The sequence below is a fragment of the Rhipicephalus sanguineus genome, chromosome 1, assembly GCF_013339695.2.
Source record: "Rhipicephalus sanguineus isolate Rsan-2018 chromosome 1, BIME_Rsan_1.4, whole genome shotgun sequence".
NCBI classification, from domain to species: domain Eukaryota; kingdom Metazoa; phylum Arthropoda; class Arachnida; order Ixodida; family Ixodidae; genus Rhipicephalus; species Rhipicephalus sanguineus.
The window spans coordinates 236,179,785-236,194,406 of record NC_051176.1 but is presented as its reverse complement, the minus strand read 5'-3'; the positions used below and the strand labels follow the sequence as shown (position 1 = coordinate 236,194,406).

Below are 14,622 nucleotides of genomic sequence, written 5' to 3'. Positions count from 1 at the left end.
CACCTCCAAGTTAGACGACACCCGACGTGTCGTCCTGAGGTTTTGTTTTCTTCGGGAACCTTTTCCGGACATCATTCCAATACACCTCCGTGATGGTATTGGCCAAACTACGCAGCCTACGGAACTTCTGGACGCCCGTCTGCCCTTTGGAAAATTGTAAACAAAAAACACTTGAAGTTATTCGTGTAAGAGTCTCACCTGCCTCCAGTGTTCAGACTTGAGTATCCGGCACACTCTTTTCCAATGCCCTGTCGATGGTTGCAGCGCCCGAAATAGTCATACAGTATACGTCTTCAGGGGAAGATAATCTTTGATCCACTTTGCGAAGTACCTTCCTTTGCATGCTGAAATGGTGATGGCGCTGAATCAAAGCTCCCTAGAAAGCCGACACACAGCTCCGAGACACGTAGAAAAGAACCTAGGGTAGAAGAAAAAAGTTCAGTAACGTAGCTTTCTGGGCGAGTTGGTTGATAGTAATCTGAAGAGGAAACCAGCGAAAAAGCACGAACACAGTGAAGGAGAGCAACCAAACAGGACAAGCGCTGGAATTACAAATGAATGTTTATTGAAGAATTCCACACACCCACACACGTGAACCAGCAGCGCAAGCGTGAAAGGCCATGTGAGCCGTTAAAAGTTACACACCTAACAGTACAAAGCATGAAACGTGTCAATGTGGTACAAACGGCACATTGCCATGAAACACCAAAAATATCAATGCAACGTGCGCGAGCTAGTTCTTTATTCTAATTATAATTCTTTAAAAACGCCAACTGTTTATTTCTTTGAAAACTGTGGGATGACTCACACGACACTTTACCCTGCTTTTTGATTTCGAAAGCTTCACAAATTCCACGTTCAATCTTATTTCTCCCTTTTCCAATGACACTCGCTGATTCGAAATCTGTGGTTCAGCCACGGCTTTTGCAGTGCACAGGCAAGTTTGGACCAGTGCCTGTGGGGAGGAGAGGTAGTTCTTATATTAAACGTTTAACCACTCTATTCTGTCGTCTTCTCATGATACTGCATGCTGCGTGCACTGTTTCAAAAGAATGCGAACATGGTGAGACCTCCTCAGAAAAGAAATTATTTCCTGAGGAGGTCTCACCTCCTCAGGAAAGAAAATGTGCGAGTAAAAGGCAGCTCCGCGCGGTCGCACCACCCTCCAAGTTGCATTCTGGCATTGCAGAATAAGCTCCATAGAGCAGACGCTCTCTCAGAGCGCAGGTGTCTTCTCTTTGCTCCTGGAAGCTTTATTTTTTGTGACTCCTATACGTTCACGATAATTGGTAAGTTCTGCAGTAGCGCAACTCTAAACCTGAAATGACTGAACTTCCCTTACATCTGCCAAATTTTCTAGTGGCAAAACAGAGCTCTTCCAACAATTTCGGGGCATTTCACAAGCGTTTCTGCAATCGAGTGCACTTTAGACGAAGAAGCGCGCATTCCGTATAACTCTTGCCTAATCGGCAGGACGTTACATCAGCTTGCTTGCTCCGTCGTATGCTCTTGTAAAACTTCGGTTAAATCCTGGTTTGCGATGAATTCTTTACCCTAAAAGGCTGTTGTAATTTGTCAACTGGCTCAGCTGAAACTAACGAACATTTGCTTTCAGTCATTTGTTATTTGCGGACATTTTTCGCTCAGATACGAGGGCCTGTGCTCTTATTAAGCTGTTACGCTAGAATTGTTCGTAAGAGCGAATTCCGGCTAATCCTGTAATTTTGGACGTGCAATTAGCAATAGCGAACAGAAAATGGCAAAAAAAAAAACATTTGCGACGATAAAACCTTGTGGATTCGTCTGCACGCACACGGTGTACAGGACGTTATAATATACTATAGGCCCACTTAAACCTACTTAATGACTCAGCACTCATGACCTTAATTTTTACTTGATCATGAAAAGTTGCATGCAGGACTATGTCGTCACCATTCCGGAGAGGAACTAATCAGAAACTGTCGCAGCACATGTTAACCCACATGCTGGCAGCAGCTCTAACATTTCCAAATTAAGGCTGTTGCGGGAACATCAAAGTAAACGACCCGACCTCGCGCACACGTGCGTGACAAACAAACGCAAGCAACAACCGAGTACGATAGGGCGCCATGCGGGCGAACAATCTCTCATTCATCATTTGTAAGGATGATATCACTTGTTACTGTAGGGTTGAGGTTGCAGTCGAAAAAGAGCCTCATTAGCTATAACAATGCGTTGTTGGAGGCAGTCCTGAAAGAATGCTTAACAGCGTGTTAAGGAGCGTGCATCCAGCACTAGCAGAGGAAATATCCTCAGGCAACTAACAGCATACTCTGAATGGTAAAAGTAGGCGACAAAAAGAAAAGAAAAGCAAAAACAAAAAAAGGAGTGAAACTTAATTGAAGATCTCGAGAACGATATTGCGAATTTCGGCCTTAGTTATAACACGTCCGTTTAACACCTGTCTTCAAAGAATCAAAACACCAAGACACGATATTGTTGCGGCTAAGCAGTGCTTTCAAATGCCGAATGTATGTGCAGTACATATCAGTCATTAGATGCTTGGTACATGGCCTGTTACGCATTATTTAGTTGCTCTGAGGCAAAAATGACACATCAAAACGTGTTTACTCTCATTTCGGCGTCCACTTCTGCGTTTGTGTCGATCGCATATCTACAGCGCTATAGACATTTTTTTAATGCTTCGTGTTATTTCTTTCGTTAGTCTGTAGCACATTATTTGCTGCTTTTTCTGCGTCTTTTTCATTATTTCTTTAGTCATGACATAGCTTCTCGTTTCTATATCACTTCTCGCTCATAAAGCCCTCTTCTTTGTGCGCTAGCTTTGACGTTGGAGTTTGTTATTTTTCCTGATTTCAGTACTAACTGTTTAAGATTAAATAAACGTTTCACCCAGCCGTTCTGATCAACAGAAGTACTGACTTATCTTATCATGTTTAAATTGTTTAATTGAAATGCTATAGGTTTCATTATCTTAGAATCAGCCACAAATAGTGAAAAAAAAAAAGACTGGGTAGACGCATGCTGAACAGTTTCGCTAGAAACTGCGTAGCAAGGTCTATCAATAAAATATTGCTCACCCTAATGCTTAGTGAAACACCTTATACCTGAATTGACCATGAAATTTTTACTTAGACGCGCGAGGCTTCCTATTGAGGACTGTCGCAATTCAGATACAATGTTTTTGTTCGGTAGGAACGAAAAAATGCAGGGGCTTGTTAAATCAATTAAAAAAAAAGAAAGCAGTCCGCTTTGGCACTGTGCCAAACAACACTACACTTGCTGCCACAGCGTCGAAATTTCGGAACTCTGATGGACAGCCAGGAGTTAAGTCTAAACCATTGAGCCCACGGCTCTTAAACGTCAGGTCTATCGCGGTGTTGTAATGGAGTCACTTTTTAAGGGTATATTTGTTGACGCCAGTGTTATCAGCGAGTAACGCGTCAGCGCCGGCTGTGATGGACGAGTTGCGTAAAACGAGCTGAACGGATGAACGAGCACTGATGAATGAGCTGCGTCGACTAGTGCCAAAGTCACGTGTCCCGTTTCGCCACGCCGAGAAACGACGCTAAGGAACGCATTATCCGCACACTTAGCTGCATTGACCCGGGGCAAAGAGAGAGAGAGAGGACTATTGTTTGCTCGTAAGTGCGTGTGCCTCGTTATAGATGCGCTAATCTATAGGCGCAGCGATGCAAGCATTCATATCCGATGCTAGAGTTACTGCAGTGAAGCTGCCATTGCCACTTGATGTAGCGACGAATATCGCGTCTAAGTGGGCAAGGCAAATTTATTTAGAGAACGATTTGTGCTAGCTCAATGAAATTTGGAGGGGATGTTCTGCAAGGACAGGCAAATATTAAAACAAAAAGAAAACAGTTTGCTTGAAGAATGTATTGGCGTTGTAGAAAATTGCTAAATTTCTTTTGCTTTTGCTTTGGCACTCTATGGTAGATTGAACAGGGCGTCGCTACAGATTTATAAGGAATATAGAGATGAAACTCTATACTACTTCTACGCTACTGGTAATCTAATAAGAACTGTGCAATTATTTGGCGTTAGAACTGTATAATTATTGCCAAAATGTAAGAACTCTTTTTGACTGCGTATAGTGTAAATGGAATACTTAACTGCATTTTTCCATTTCCATAACTGCATTGATCCTTCGACATTCTTGAGCAGTCAAAAACATGTTAATGTCTTCGGGCCTTTATATGGAAATAAATGAAAAGGGATCAAACGGAGTAGAGTTACGCTTGTCTTACTCCAGAAATTCGGAAGATGTATGCTTCATACAATGTAATCCAATTCGAGCTTCCTCGTCTAAAACACTTCCCATTCACAAACTAGTGAAGTATTCGCAATAAGACCTAATATTATAATTCAATATTGCAGGTTCTATTAAGAACGCCCTATGAAGGTTCCAAATTGCCATACGAGCATTCGCAACGCTACCGACAACTCGAAAATTCTACTTCAAACGATGTGCTTCGTTATGTGTAAATGTTATTTTGAGAGCGTTAATTGTAAGTGGCTGCGCCGTACAACGCCGCTGGCGCAGGTGTTGCAAATGTGGCTCGGCGCGATGCGCAGCACTGGCGAGGCAGCTACGCAACAACGAATGCGAATGTTCAACTGCAACCGCAAAGGCCACTTAGCCAATAAAACCCTCCGAGGTTCAAGAAACGCGCGCTGGACGCCACGGTCTGTTTGCCTTTAACTTCATTTCGCTGGAATTTGAGCGGCCATTCTGAAAGGTTGCAGGAATCTACTGTTCTGTTTTTTTGTCTGCCCCAATCCACATGAATGCGTGTTGTAAGCAAGCCTGTCTTTAGCATGATTTTGTCCGATACTGACACAAAGTGACGTGCCACTCTCCGCATGACGCCAGCAGAGTTACTGACCTCGCGCTGCGAGAAAAAAAAAAGAAATCATTTCTATGCGGTCAGTCTTCAAGATTTCGGAACCGCACAGTTGTCGTAAGCGTGGCGGAGCTCGGTCAGCACAGGAGGGGTTCACTAAAAAAAACCGGGGCGCGCAAGAAACACAAGAATGCGTCGTCCATCATCGGCTGAGAGAGAAATTCGTCTTTTTATGTTGCAATAGCTTAAAGGCCGCCACGGGCCCTGAAACTATGTAGAGGTGCGGTCGCGTTTCCGCTATAAGATCACACAACGTGGCCGCACTTGCACTATTCACTGAACTATGCTGCGCAATGCAGACGCCGATAAAGTTGCCTGTCAACATCGATATCCCTGTTACTTCTATGCTGGGCATGCGTTTGAATAGTATACCCGAAGTATCTTCGCTGTAGGACGTCAGAAGGATCTTGTTCTGTTGATGCACTTACTCTGAACGCATCTCTACGACGTGAGCTCAGGGACCATTTACACATATCAGCTCCCGTACGGAACGAAAAATATCCGTTTCTCCGAATCAATGTGTATTGGTTGGCTCTTAAATGCCAGGGCTATCGCGGTGTTGCAGTGCCAAGCACGAAGGCATGGTTTCGATTCCCGGTCGCATTTCATTGGGGGCAAAATTCCAGCACGCCCGTCTACTTAGATGTAGCGCATGCACGTTAAAGAAGGCGGTCAAAATGATTCCAGAGTCCCCCACTACGGCATGCCGCTCACAATCATATCCAGGGTATTAGACGCTTTTAGCTGAGCGTCGCTCACGCTCCGCTCCCCACAGATGTAACGGCCAGGGCCGTTATATCTGTGGGGAGCGGAGCGTGAGCGCGTCTTGACAAGCGCGTCTTGTCGATATACGCGGTCACCTTGGCTGCAAACCGACGGCGAAACCAAGGACGCACGTTCACGATCCGCTCAATTGACTTGACGCTGGAGCCACAGGTGCGTTCCACGTTCCGCTGCTCGCACGATCACTCTTCGCATGCGCACTCTACATGTTCCTTCTGTGCGATTGTGCGTAAATCGCGTCACCCGAAATACAGTTCCTGCTGCGCGTTTCTTTGTAAATCGCTAGCATACGGAGATCTGACTGGAGCGGATCGTAAATGCTGAGCTAAAACTGTCTGTTATTAAGCCCGGAAACTATTGCTTAGCACATAAAATTCAGGAAATTAATAATATGGAAGCGCACGCGCGCCTCTCTGTAGCGAGGACAGCCCCAGTGCCGAGTTACTGCTGGAGTTAAGTGTAGCATGTTTTTTTTTAAAGACGATAGTCTTTGTTGGGATACTTAAACAGAGAAATTTTGGTCTGTCTGTCTTTCTGTTTGTCGGCACGTCACTCGATGGAGCCACTCGGCCAAAGTTGAACCACTTGCCCAAGGGCCAGCCATCTTGAACTGGTACGGCTGTTCATACTTGTGAACGTTGTCGATCAAAAAGTAAATATCACGCATATCTGAGGTGCAACATCACTAGGTAAGTATTAGGAGGTGTGTTCCTTAAATAGAAAACGCATACATAGGTAATTCTAAAGACCCTAGTTTCTTAAGCTGCGCTGAAATTGCGACTGCGCTGAAACTTGCCTTCCTATCCGTGCCCTCTGCACGAGCTCATTGTTGTGTTTCGGTTTCGGTTCTGTATTGCATTGTACGAATGCCATGGGGCGCCGCTCTGGCATTCCTGTTTTACCCATATGTACATGTTGTACCCACGTGTAAATAAAAGAGTGTGTGGAGCGTACTAGTTGAGTGCGGACGTTTCTTCTGCTTCAGCGCTTCGCGCCAAACCGCGTGTTCGGGCTGGCTGGCGTGCCCGCCGGTCGCGTTGGTCACCGCCGGTCTTTGCCTGCTGCTGCGCCGGGACTACCAGCCCGCAACACAGCACTCATGATTCCCGACGTATTGCCAGATGGCGTCCATATCTCATGCAGCGCCTCTTCTATCGTCTTTAGACGACAATTGCAGCGAAGCACGCAGATACGCGGCCAATTATTTCTTTTAGCGAATTACAACATGAATTTGCAGAACAACTTTGGATTGCATAGCAAAAATATTTTTCTTTAGTGAATGCTATCGAGCGAAATAAACAGAAGTACTCACACATTTTAGCCTTCATTCTGAGTTTCGATTATATGGTCGAACGTCATAGACCGACAAAACTTCTCACGATGCACCTCTTGCACTGCAGTATGTGCACTAGGAAGTCACTGCCCGTCTATAAAAAACGCGGCCTCCACGAAAACACAAGTATACTGACGAGCTTTAGACCCTTGCAAGAAGCAGCAGCCCAAGTGGAAACAGACAATATTCCATATGGCTCTGCAGTGTTTATCCCAGTATTATAGGTACGTATGACCCGTTTTAACAGCGGAGCTGTTTAAGCCCAGCATTGGTCCGTGACGGGTGAACAGAAATGATCGTCATCATGAAACAGCACGTGCTCTCTTCGTCCTCTTCTTCATCTTCTGCTTTGCTCCCATAACACGTGCTCCGATTTGTCCGGCGTGGCCTGCAATAACTCTAATGAGTGAGAGAACGAGTACAGAGAGGGGAAAAGAGAGAAAAAGAAAGAGAAACAGAGAAATTCTTGGCGAAGAGAACTTCTTGACTAGACGGGATTTGAACCCGCGTGCCCACGATCCGAAGGCGAGCATCGTAGCCACTCTGCTATCCAGGCACGTTAGCAGAGCATAAGATAGTATAGTATACCAAAAGGGTGGGAAAGAGAAGTGAGGGGGAGGATGAGAGATGTGAGGTTGAGTAGGAGGTAAGGGGAGGGGATAGAGTGAAGCATAAAATAGAAAGAAAGAGACATAGAGAAAGAAAGAAATAGAAATAAACAGACACAAAAAAGACAAAAATAGAGAGATGAGAGAAAAAGAAAAAAAGAGATGAAGAAAGGACGAGAAAAATAAAGACAAACAGTGAAGGCCGACCAGCTCCGCACCTCCTTCAAGCTTGGCACCACTAGTGCGAAGCTGCCTTAATTTTAGATACAAAGCATCTTATGCTCGGGGCAGTGTCCGTTCTGCGGCGTCCGGATCCATACTGCGCATGCGCCAACTTTCCGCCCTCTCCTTGCGTGAGCGTGAGCGCTGCCTCCGCTTTGTTTCTCCTCTCCCGTTTTTCTCTCTCCACCACAGCTGTGCGCTCGTATATAATGCGGCGCGCGCTCGCTCCCGTTGCACTCTCCTTCGCAACGACGATCGCGAAGCTGAACGTAAACGGCAACGCCGGCAAGCGAATCTCGAGGCTGCGAAAGCGCGCGTTCGCTGTGCTTCGATCATTCTCTCTCGGTGCAACGGTGTGCGAAACGCCATGAATAACGTCAACGTCGGCGCTAGTTGCAGCGGCAGCGCCACCGCCGCTGAGTGGAGGAAGGCTCGGGAAGCCGAACGTAAACGTCAGCGTCGGCAAGCGGTAATTCAAACGCCTCTACAACCGCCGTCTCATAAGTCACATAAGAGAAACGGAAGCTCGATGCGTGCCCCCCGCGATGCTTTCGCATCCCACCATGGTTGCCCGTAGGGGGAGATGATGTGTAATTTTTTTTTGCATGCGTGGAGCATCACAGGATTTGCAGCGGTGTGCAATCTAAGAACTTAGCTGCAAATAGAGTTGATATGCTGCAAGAATAAAATCTTTTGCCGGAGCAGTTTAAATGTTCTGTATAAGTGCTCTGGCAGCGCCGTAGGGATTCATAATGTTTGCTTCAAATAGGAATACTTGTGTTTGCTGCGGACTAAAGAGATTTTCTTCTGCGAACTATCAGGCATATTGTTATGAAGGTTCATGGGAGTACAGTAATAATACGAGAGCTACGTCAGGTACAGTGGCGTTTTTGTATCGGCGAACTCTGCTGATTTTGGTGCTGGTGTCACGCAAAGACGTACAAGACTGCCCGTGCTTTTTATTTTACGTCAAGAAAAATTTGTATTTAATAGTCTTCGATGCAAATCAGGCGTTCAGTTTGACAAATACACATCATGCACGAGTGTAGTATTGCGATCAGAAGCACTAATCTGTCGTAATGGAGCTTTATCGTAATGTGGGTTCGCAGTGCGGATAAGTTCGGTAGAATGCCACCACCAAAGCTGCCGATATGTACTCTGAGAAATATTTACTACGTTTACTTTTCGGAAAGTTTTGTAGAACGTCATTCAGGCACATAGTGAGCTGACATTTTTTTTTTTCCCGAAATTCAGATATGGGTAATTGAAGGTAATGAACTGCTCGCACCATGGCAAGCTCATCTCAAAGTGTACAAACCAACGCCTACACTGGCCGTACAGGCAGAGGTTGTATATTGACGCAAGGTTACGTGGTTTCAAGGCACCCTTACAATGGAGGCGTGATGTTGAAACGCATCTGCGCACTCTCGTATTCCGCTCCTCACGGAGCTGTCACGACGCAATCCCGGACCGAAGATTGATGAAAATGGACGAAGTCTTTTTTTCATCGCTTCACCCGCGTATGAAATACAGGTTGTTATTTGGTAGTCAACTATGTAGCACTACCAAATATCAGATCAAGTATCAGCGGTGATATCTCATGGAGAAGGACAGAAAGATGACAGAAAGGAAACTGAGAAAATTGTAAGGACCGAGTGGTGGTTCGTCACGTTTGCGAGTGCGTGGCTCAACGGAACAGGCGACAAGAGAATACGCATGAATGAGTTTCAATAAACATTTATGGGGACGAGGGATTCTAGGGACGGTGACGGAGAATAAGCACAGAGATAAACACACATAAATTAATATGAACGTCCTAACCGCGGAATGTCCGATCGAGGTAGCAAGAAAACGAAGTCTCACGACTCGTAGACGACGTTGCCTTGACGAGAGTACGCAGCTTAGCAAGTGTAAGGATTCTCCTAAAGTATTGATCATAACGTGCTGCGAAGAGCTCACTGGGCAGATGACGATAATGATGTTCGTCGTGAAAATGGTGATAATACTTTTGTTGGTCTCCCTCTTGAAGTGAAGCGGTGAAAAATAGGTCCCAGCCGGCTCGAGCTAATCAGATTCTACTACGTCTAGCAGCCTAGCATTTCGCTAGCATATCTCCTTCAAAAGTTCCATCTCTATATTCTACGCTTACATATGCCTGTAACCAACCCCGGCTCTAGCGATCGGGCTCTGTTTTTTTTTTCCGTCAGCACTCTGCAAACCCTTTGAATCTCACTGTTTCTGGAAACTAGATGTTCTTACGATTGATGCTAAACGCGGAAATTTTGTCAATCATTTACGGTGTAGACTTGTACACGTCGCATAAAGATGTATCCGCTTATAATCACCGTTGCTTCATTATGAAGGGTGGTTGATTATTACATCAATCAATCAATCCCAGAGAGTGTAACTAAACAATCGCTATTGACCCGAATCTTGAGAGCCAATAAGACCCTTAGCTTCCATGACTTATCGACACACACATGCATCGCCTAAGACTTGGAACTGCTCACGCAAAGCACTTTTTATTCCGGATTCAGCGTGCTCCATCGTCAACATCAACGTTCGGCCACGACGACGAGGATGTGCATCATCTGTTGCTCGACTGTCCCAAGCACATCACACATAGACAGCGACTTGAACAGGAACTCCACTCGCTGTACTCGGAGCGAACGTTCTTGTTGGCGAAAATACTAGGCCGTTGGCTATCCCGGATAAATCGCAAAGCAATGAAAGTGCTTCAACGTTTTTTTGAAGACACTAATATTTGCGATGAATACTGAGGGGACTACATTGAAGGTGAGTACTGCGATTTTATGTGTGCTCTGTTCAAACGAGAACTTTCGAACTTACCAAATGTAGGACTGTATATATGTATATATATTAACGCGGTAGCGTTAGAGAGCTCGTGTCGCAGAAATTCCGGTGTCGGCGTCGGCGCCGTTGGTTGTGAGCGAAAAATCATCCGTGAGCGAAAAATTCGAGAAAGTAGCAAATAAAATGAACGATAAAATCTTCGGTCCCAATGAGGATCGAACCCGGGCCGTTCGCGTGGCAAGCAGGTGTCTTACCACAAAGCCACGATGTTACTTGCAGCTGCTTCGGACAAAAACACTACATAAATGTCATGTAGTGAAAGGAGTCTCGACGCATTTTGTTCGGCAGGTGTCACGACGAAAACGAGCCCATACGGCGATTTGTAGGCGCATTCGCGAGGCCATCAAACTACGTCGAAAAACGCCGGGATAGTGCAGCCATCGCCGCTAAATACACACACGAACTTTCAAACAGCTCTAAAAATGGACAACTATGTCCATCTAGAGGAAAACATATCAAGCCAACGCAGCAAACGCTAGATAATGTGCTCCCATCTGTGAGGCATTGTGAGAAATATGTCTCGACTTTTCATGGCATCCGAGAGGGCCGGCGCGCGGCGTATATCTTGGAGGCCATGCGACTCTTGCTTTAGATCGAAAGCCTGTAAAATTCGCGCGCGTGCGTGCGTGTGTGTGTGTGCAACGATACACATTAATAAGTATGCACTTAGTGGTTGAAGTGCGCACTAGGGGCCGGATTTCGCTATCGCGTTCAACTCTTAAAGGCGAAGCTTAAGGGTCCCCCAATTTTTATTTTGTTTCTTAATTTTTTTTTTAATATCCTAACAACCAAGTGAAAAGGGGTAGCTGTCGCCAAGCAATGGTGACAACTACTCCTTCACTTATTTTTTATTGCAGTAAAAAGATCGCTAAAATTTAATCCATTTCTTTTGTGTAACTTTTCTTCTGAATTCTACTAGCATTGCACATACAGGGTGTTTCAAGAAATGTGTCCAACCTTCTCAAAAAATCAGGAAAATGCGATATTTTGATTGCTGCCTTCAGAATTGGTTTTTCTGTAGTGGCAGGGATTTTAAGATGGTTAAAGAAATAATTTGGGACTGTAATTAAAAAAGTTACATTATTTACTTTTTAATTAGTGCAGTTAGGTGGTTGTGTCAAATGGCAGAATTGAGTTCTTCATGCCAGAAACCCAACCCAACTTTGAGATTTCGAAAAAGTGGCATCCAGTAATAATTACGAAGTAATGAAATTCAACCAAATTCAATGGCGAAACCTAAACAGAAACATGGAAGTACGCAACTGCCATATTCTTCTGAGACGTCCAAAATGAGTGAATGACTTTTTCTGTCGCGCTAGGCGTCTTAAGATGGTTAGAGACATGACTTGAGACAGTAATTAAGAAAGTTAAATTAATTAACTTTTTAATTAGTGGAGTTATGTGACTGTGTCAAATTGGGCAATTGAAGTTCTTCGTGCCAGAAACCCATCCCAACATTGAGGTTCCGAAAAAGCGGCCTCCAGTAATAATTACGAAGTAATGAAATTCAACCGAATTCGATGGCTTTCGCTATTGAAAGCCGTTGCATTTCGTTGAATTTCATTACGCCACAACAATTACTAGAGGACGCTTTTTCGAAATCTCAAAGCTCGCATGGGCTCCTCGCATGAAGAACTTCAACTCTCCCATTTGACACAATCACCTAACTCCACTAATTAAAAAGTTAATTAATGTAACTTTCTTAATTACTGTCCGAAATGATGTTCTTAACTACCTTAAGATTCCTGCCGCTACAGAAAAAGCAATTCTGAAAGGCCCGAGCAAATATCGCATTTTCCTGATTTTTTGAGAAGGTTGGACACGTTTCTTGAAACACCCTGTATAACGCTTCGTGGAGCCTCCGTATAAAGGAGGCTCCACGAAGCTAGTTACGTGATCTTCGTTTCGATTAGTGGATTTGGCTTCGTCAAGGCGGCAGCTATCTTCCTTAACAGCTTGCTTGTGTACGTTTTGCTAATCCTCCCTGAATCTCAATAGTGTAGGAAAAGAACCGAAAGCAAGTGCGGGTGGAGGGGGGGGGGGGGGGGTATAGGTTGGTGTACCAAATGGGATAGTAAGGGAGGGGGAGAAAAAGAAGGGGGGACATGTGCGTTCGAGGTATATGGGTTTTGTTCGCGCTGTTAGGGTAGATGGGGGGGGGGGGTTGAGGGGGGCGAGTCTTGATTGTCCGGGGGTTGAGGAATATTGCGCCATTGTATTTTCGCCAAGAAAAACATCACACGGTGAGCAGCAACTCAACATGCTTCGTGGTACGCTGGCTCCAGCGATATTCCCTGTTCAACTATTTCTCATCACTGCGAGCGTCCATCTTCCCCTGAACGTCTGTCTTGTTTGATTACTGTTTGCCACGTAGGCAAGGCACTTTAGTAAAATTCATATGAGGTCAAAATCTTTAATTATTCTGCCTCTTGCGGTCGCTAGCAACCTTAGTGATCTTATAAAAAAAAAAAAGATGATTTATCTTTGTAATGTGAATCACCAGCAGACGTAGTAGACGGTAGCTTGACCTTTCTTGTAGCACTAAGGCAATTACCGAGTTGCAATGTAAAATCACCCGCGGTACCCGGCATTTAACCCACTCTGTGATTAGCGCTAGAGCACAGCGTTTTGTCGATATACGGAAGGCTAAGTAAATGTTCTTTACCTTGCCCTCAGCACTATGCCATTGGGACGTCCGAACTATAGTATTACCAATTAGATCGGCTTACCTCCAAGCGCCAGACACGCATAGTTTTACTACCCCAGATGTCAGGAAACCACAACGTGAAACGTATGTACATTACTCTCTTGTTGCTTCGCACATCAATAATCACGGAAAGCGCGCATAGCACTTCTCAATGTAGAGGATCCACATCCTAGCAGACGACCACCAGGCACTTTCGCTAACCACACGCCTACACTTCATAACAAGATTACGAGATCAATAATTTGAAAGCAGTCGCTTTCGCCTAATTGCGAGCGCTTGTGATACACCACTCGTTTATGTTTCTGCTCTGGAAAGTGAGCAGTCACTGCGGCGAGTTGTACCTGTTCGCTACTTTCTGTAATGCGTTATTTGACAAGTTAAAAGTGTTTATTAACTGCAGCAGCATCATATCGCCGTACCGCAATACATAGTGGCACTCTTATGATATTCCTGCTGTGCAGGACACTAAGACGCCGACTTCGCTAAAAGCAGCACGGAAACTCCGGGAGGCGGTATGCGGCTCCACTTGCACGGCCGATGCTACAGGGCGTAGGCCGAGGGCTTCCATTGCGCGCGCTCTCTCTCTCTCCCCAGAAATTTGGGAGAGAGAGTTGTACCAACAACTTCAAGCTCACGGACTCACTCAGACTGACGGCCCGATCTGAGTCTGAGTGAGTCGACTCATGAGTGAGTTTGCCGACCTATGCTTAGCAGGCACGTCCAGTATACACTGGCGCCTTAAACGTAGCGTGTGGTCCAAGCTAACGTCCCTACACAATTAGAGCACAGACGTCAGTTTTGTCTAAACAAAGTGCACGCTACGTAGTGGTGATGTGCGAGGTCGAGCAACACTTGATTATAGCTTGCTGAGCCATAGGAGTACATATGTAATGTTTATTACATTACATATGTACTGTAGCGAATAGCCAACACTGCAACCGTAACTGACGTTGCCGCGACATGAAGCCTGTATAGGGACTTTCTCCTAAGCAGTTTCAAGCAATGGCGTGGCTCTGTGATAAAATACTTGACTACCACACAGAAAGCACAGCTTCGATTCCTGCTCTAATCGTGGATTTTATTCTTTGCATCTGAAATGATTTTTAGCTCACAGACAACGGCGTGGACGCCGGCACGGGATTTTCTTTGACAAAGGCTCTAACGCTATCGCTA

At 45.2% G+C, this 14,622-nt stretch overlaps 1 long non-coding RNA gene across 1 annotated transcript in view; it reads right to left on the bottom strand.

Annotated features, from left to right (window-relative positions):
* Positions 1-334: 334 nt before the first annotated feature.
* LOC119387813 (uncharacterized) overlaps positions 335-14,622 on the bottom strand; it is a 73,106-nt gene continuing 58,818 nt past the window's right edge. The window contains exon 3 of the long non-coding RNA XR_005182568.1: positions 335-418. This is a non-coding gene — a long non-coding RNA (uncharacterized LOC119387813). The remainder of the gene's footprint in view (positions 419-14,622) is intronic.